Below are 6148 nucleotides of genomic sequence, written 5' to 3' on the forward strand. Positions count from 1 at the left end.
GTAGACCTGATATTATGCATAGTGTATGTTTGTATGCTAGATTTCAGTCTGATCCTCGAGAATCACATCTAAAAGTTGTAAAAAAGGATCTTACGATATCTAGAAGGTACCACAAACCAATGTTTGTTTTATAAAAAGAATCAAGATTTCAAGTTAGTAGGACACTGCGATGCAGACTATGCAGAAGATAGAGTGGAAAGAATGAGCACAAGTGGATGATGTCGTTATATTGGACCTTATTTGATATCTTGGGAAAACAAGAAATAAAACTTTGTTGCTCTATCTACAGCTAAACTTGAATATGTGTTTGCTACAAGTTGTTGTTCACAGTTGTTCTGGGTAAAGTATCAGCTGGAAGATTACTCTAGTTTTGAAAACAAAATACTAGTATATTGTGACAACACTAGTGCAATCAACCTATCTAAAAACCTCATACAACATTCAAAGTCTAAGCATATTGAGATAAGATATTATTTCCTCTGTGATTATGTGCAAAAAGGTGGTTTTGATATAAAGTTTGTAGACACAAATCATCAATGGGTTGACATCTTCACTAAGCCTTTGTCTGAAGAACGTTTCATTTGTATAAGGGAGCATTTAAATATGACCAGTTTATCAGATTAATGAAATATTTATTTTCATATGATCGCATCATCTTACTTTCTTATCATTAATTCTCTGGACTAATGTTTGTTGAAGTGTACAAGCGAAAAAGGAAATGTGTTCACAAAGACAAAAACATTTAAGTTTTTATCGAGAAAGATGTGTCGCAATTTTTTCCATGATTAAAAAATAGTTTTCAAAATATTTAATGAGATTTGAGCCATTACATACATCTCTCTCTCCTTCTTTTTGAAAAACCATAAAAGGCAAACATGATCACTTAGAGAAGTTCTTTGAATTTTTGAACTCTTATAAGTATTTGTGCTTGTGCAAATCATTGTCTCATAACTCATAAAACTTTCTCTCCTTTTCTTCTCTTCAAAACTCTTTGTGAACAATGGCACCTACAAGGAAGAACGAGTATTTTGGCATTCCTATCATCAACAATGTTGAAGACGCAATTTAAGCTTTAGCTGAAGACTGGTTTATGCTTGGGAAATGGATGAACTTTCAAAATCTGAAGGAGGGAGGCTTTGACGTGAAGGGACTCGGTTTGGATGGGCACTCTTTCTGGAGAAGTTCAATACATGGCATTATGGCCCATATGCCCTCTTCTAAGAAATAGCAAGGCAAGATGAAGTCAACATCAAGGGACTATTGTTGAGACTCAAGTGGTGATCTCTCCTAGCATCATTATTGTTGTGTCTGGATGTGCTTTGGATGATCTGATTATAAACAAAGGCTGGAAGAAGGAGATAACCCATGAAACGATGGACAAACTGCTCTACGAAAAGCCTCGCCTAGACGGAGATGACAAGAAGGCTCTCAACACCTTCTTGAGGACAACCAACCTGACCTACATGTGTAGGATGATCCACAGTGTGTTGTTTAGCATAGTCATGCATATGGTTGGCTCAAGAGACTATATCAGCAACATTAACCATTTATGCATCTACAAGATCATGGTACGTGAGAAGGTGAACTACCTAAGATCATCTTCTTCTACTAGAGGTGTTTAAGGATTGAAAGATTAAAAGATAATGGATTGAATACACTTGAAATGTGTAAATCTTTAATCTTCAATATTTCTTGACAAGATGATCAAATCATGATGTTAAAATGAACGAATCAAGAGTTTTTTTCTAAGAAAACACATCTAGTAGAAGAAGATGATCTTAGGTAGTTCACCTTCTCACGTACCATGATCTTGTAGATGCAGAAATGGTTAATGTTGCTGATATAGTCTCTTGAGCCAACCATATGCATGACTATGCTAAACAACACACTGTGGATCATCCTACACATGTAGGTCAGGTTGGTTGTCCTCAAGAAGGTGTTGAGAGCCTTCTTGTCACCTTCGTCTAGGCGAGGCTTTTCGCAGAGCAGTTTGTCCATCGTTTCATGGGTTATCTCCTTCTTCCAGCCTTTTCTTATAATCAAATCATCCAGAGCACATCCAGACACAACAATAATGATGCTAGGAGAGATCACCACTTGAGTCTCAACAATAGTCCCCTGATGTTGACTTCATCTTGCCTTGTTATTTCTTTTGAGACCTTGGAAGAAGAAGAGGTTCATGCTTTGTCCAATTACATTGGAAGAACAAGTCTTATAAGGGAATTTCCCTCAAGGAATCCATCTCCACCAAACCTCAACAACATCTTCTTCAAGCACACACACCATCTGAGAGAAGGTCCCCCCTCCAGGAGCTATAGTTTGGAGAAGCATAGAAGCTACCTCTGATGAAATGTCTTTCTTTACTCCTCTAGACCTATAACAACTTCTCGGTCTAATGGATACCTTCAACGTAGTTCTTCCCTAGAATTATGCAAAATTTGGGGAATCCTTCTACATAGAAGACATCTACCTTGAAGATCCTAAGCTGAGTCCAACCTTTTCAGAGTAAGAGTTCTCAGACTATGGCTCGTAGTTGCGTTTGTGCCTCAATAGTACAAGGAATAAATTAAGGCAAGGCAAACTTCCTTCAAGCGACTGTAACGACTACATGTGCATCTGCCTTTCATGTTAGGCTCTCAGTTTTTGTGTCTTGTACACTCTAGAATTAAGTTCCAATTAGCAATGTGTTCGCGATGCGTCAGCAAGTGTACCGATTCGCTCAAGTAGTAAATAAAACGGTAAGAACCGAGTATCGTATCCACAGGAAATTTGTTTCACTCAGAAAATTGTATATTCAGTGAGCAAACATTTGTTTGTATAAACTGAAAGCAAGTGAATAACAAGTTGGGTTTTTGTATGAAAATCTAGTTAACTATAAACTAAATATTTACAGTTTGAGAAGTAAAAATAGTCAAGTAAAAAGCATTGGGTTGTTCTACTGAATCTATCTTGATGTTCTTAAAGATTTTTCTCTATTTAATGTTATCCTAGTGTTCTTATGTTGAGAAATTACTCAAACCAAGATCCCTCGAGCGAATGAGCCTAAATCTCTTTAAACCTCGTCCTTGATTCCTCAATAAACTTAGCCTAAAAGAGTTGCATTAAGTTTACAGTATAACATGGACTAGATCGATGCACTCCATTCCTAGACATATAGTTTTCTAGCTTGCTCTATCAAGTTCTAAGACTTTAAAGCACTTCCTAGTACTAAAAATCCTAACTATACATACAAATGGGTGATCAAGCCACAAGCATGCAAAAATAAGCATAGATAAAAGCAATGAACACATAAAAACAACATTAAATAGATAGTAAGAGAATTTTACATCAAAGGTTCAGCAACACTTCCCAACCAAGAGGTTTAGCCTTCCATTACAAGTAATGAACTTTCAATTCAAAGTTCAAATTTTGAGGGAAGAAAATGGCTAAGGAGGGTTGAGGATGTCTCCTTCAACCTCTAGAACCCTAATCTCACTCCTCTAACCTAGACTCTCTTGGTGGCTTCGTTTCTGTCGCTCTAGCTTCTCCCTTGTCTCCGTTTTTCAACTTTCCCCCTAGTTTCCACCAACTTTAGTGTTTTAAAGACTCATTGATGTTTCAAATTCTGAAGGCTCGCTTAGCGAGAGTAAGTGACTTTTGGCTTAGCGAGTTGGGCGCGCTAAGCGCGAGAAGAGACAAGCAAATGGTTGCGCGAGCTGGCAGCGCGCTAGGCGCGTGCATCTGAGACTGATCCTCTTTTAGGGTTTCCCAGCATGCTAAGCGCATATGCCTCGCTTAGCGAGACACCAGCTGCTTGAATCTTCTCTTCTTTTAGCCTGAAATTGAAGTGATTTCAACATTAATTCACAAAATGGGAGTATCTACTATATAAAATCAAACTAAACATGAAAGTATGTACAATTCCTACAAAAAGAACCATAGATTGGAGGAAAGATGCTAATTTCATGTAACTATTCAATACAAAAATTAGTCATAAATGACGACTAACACAGTGGACAAGCCAACTTTGATTCTTAAGGCAGACTACTACAAAGGCAAAGAAAAGATGATCGAAGATGCACCCTCAACGCGCTATGTTATAGCAAGACTAGGTAGACTCTTCAAACATGAAGTAGTTGCTTTACTTCAAAAATAGGAACTTATAAGCAGGGATTGGCAAGCTTTACAGAGGTATTACAAATTTGGAGCCCTTTGTTCTGGTTTGGAACCTGAGGAGAAGCCACCATCAGATGGAGTTCATTACAAGACAGGTAACTGCTATCAGACTATTAATCACAATCCCTTTGTGGTTGATTCACCATCCAACAGTGTCTGTTAGTGGAAGAGAGATTTTGTTGTTGTGTCTAAGCGCAACTTCTCATTTACTATTGAGCTTCCATACTCCACTTTCACCTTCGTTCACCACATACAAACCATAATTGAAGAAGTGTATTTTGATGACGAGGTCCCTATTGTTGTTGTTGATATGACCATGGAAGTTTACAACAATCCTCCTCCATCCCAAGAGTATGTTAGATTTCTTGAGACAACTCTACTTAGAACACGGGAGGCACTTGCTGAAGCTTTTCATGATCGGGTTGATGCTAAAAGAGAAGCCAAAAGATGGAAGGTCCTTAGAAAGCACCTTTTCAAGAAATGTGTTGATGCTCTCTTTGATAGTTCATTTGATGACGAATTTGGGGATAAGTCCTTTTGTAAGCATGAAGGGGAAGAAGAGGCTGCCAAACAAAAGGGGGATAAGAAGTAACAAGATGAAGAATGCAACCAAAGCAGAAGATGCACAAGCTGAGGGGAAACACCTCATCTAGTGGGGAGATTTATCTTAAATCTTTTAAACTCTTATGATTTTCTTATTCATCTATTATCTATGTAATATGCTTCTAATGAATGAAATAAGAGTTTTCTGATGAAAGGACTTTATCTCAAAGTCTTATGATGATTGATGTTTTATATTCTCTTATACATCTAATAAGACTGACTTTGCACTTAAACTATCATTATATATATCATATATATGTCTTCAACTTTTATATTTGTGTTTGTTTGACATCATCAAAAAATGAGAGATTGTTAACTAAAAAGACATTTATGTCTTAAAGATGAATCTTGACTCCCAATTATTTTGATTATATGCAAATAAATACAAATGATAAAAGATGTGTTTGATATGCTATCAGATCATGATTTGTCTTTGTGCGTCTGAAGTTTTCAAATGATGCACTCATAAGATGATCTGATATAACAATTAAGTAGTGTATTTAAGACCTTCATTTAATGTTCTATGTCTGAGATTCTTTCATGCATAAAACATTCTCCTAGGATTTGTCAAAATCTTATGAAGAATAAATGAAGCCCACAGTCTAGAAAATGTTAATCCTCATTAAAAGGCGTGATCTATTGTTGCAAACCTACTATGATGAAAGAAGTGACTTCCTTGTTCAAGTACAAGACACCTTATCCTATCAGCATGGACTTTGTATGAAGAAGAGACGTGCATTTAACAAAAGCATTAAATGCTCCAACAGACTTAGGACATCAGACGAAGAACAAAGTGAAGAATCCAACCGTTGAGAGACAACAAATACTTGGAGATGAAGGCTATATATAGAAGAACCTTCGAAGAAACAGGATACAAAATATATACATGAATCATTCTTTTTTGTAAAGCTTTCTGTAAATTATTGTAAAGATATAAAACTCTCAAAACACCTAGTATACCTTGATAGAGAAAACTAAAAATGCTAAGTGATATATCTATCTATTAGACGATCATACTTTAGTCAGTGAACAACCTTTCAAAAAATCTTGTTGATTTGTTTAGAGCTAGCAATGGCTTGGTAGGACAAAAAATATTGGGTTCAATTCAAGCTTGGGATAGAGCTTGCAAGTGTAAGAGTCAGAAGTAGCAATGAACAATACTTGTAACTTTGATAAGTTAGGAAATACTTGGTGGTTGCTAAGAGCTGAACGTAGTCTTGAGATTGAGACGAATCAATATAAATTCTGTGTGTGCTTTCTCATTGTTTAACTAGCAAAAGGTATTAAATTTGTTTTTAGATCTTATATCTTCTTTTATTTTTCTCATTGTTTGATACTTTCATTAGATGATAAACGTGTTTTCCAGTCTTAAGAAAAGTCTTAAATTTCT

This window comes from Glycine max, chromosome 19 (assembly GCF_000004515.6).
Source record: "Glycine max cultivar Williams 82 chromosome 19, Glycine_max_v4.0, whole genome shotgun sequence".
NCBI lineage: Eukaryota > Viridiplantae > Streptophyta > Magnoliopsida > Fabales > Fabaceae > Glycine > Glycine max.